Raw genomic sequence first — 259 nt, 5'->3', positions numbered from 1 at the left:
CTTGTGCCAATACACCAAAGTATGAGAATGTGTTTCATTCTCTGCTGCTGGAGAGATGGTGTTTACATCTGGCATCCAGGTGGAGAAAACAGGAGGTACACTAAAAATTGCCTGCCCTCAAGATCTGGTAGGAGAAGTGACAATGTCTGTCCCCTAGTAGAGACTCTCTTGGTGACTGTATTCAGACTGGGTCTGACTGTGAGAGGCCATTTACTTCCCTCTTGCATAAGAAGGGAAGAACAGACAAGGCACCAAGGCA

The sequence above is a fragment of the Chaetura pelagica genome, unplaced genomic scaffold, assembly GCF_000747805.2.
Source record: "Chaetura pelagica isolate M959 unplaced genomic scaffold, ChaPel_1.0 scaffold142, whole genome shotgun sequence".
NCBI classification, from domain to species: Eukaryota; Metazoa; Chordata; class Aves; order Apodiformes; family Apodidae; genus Chaetura; species Chaetura pelagica.
The sequence above is the reverse complement of the archived record's forward strand: the minus strand, read 5'-3'. Positions refer to the sequence as shown.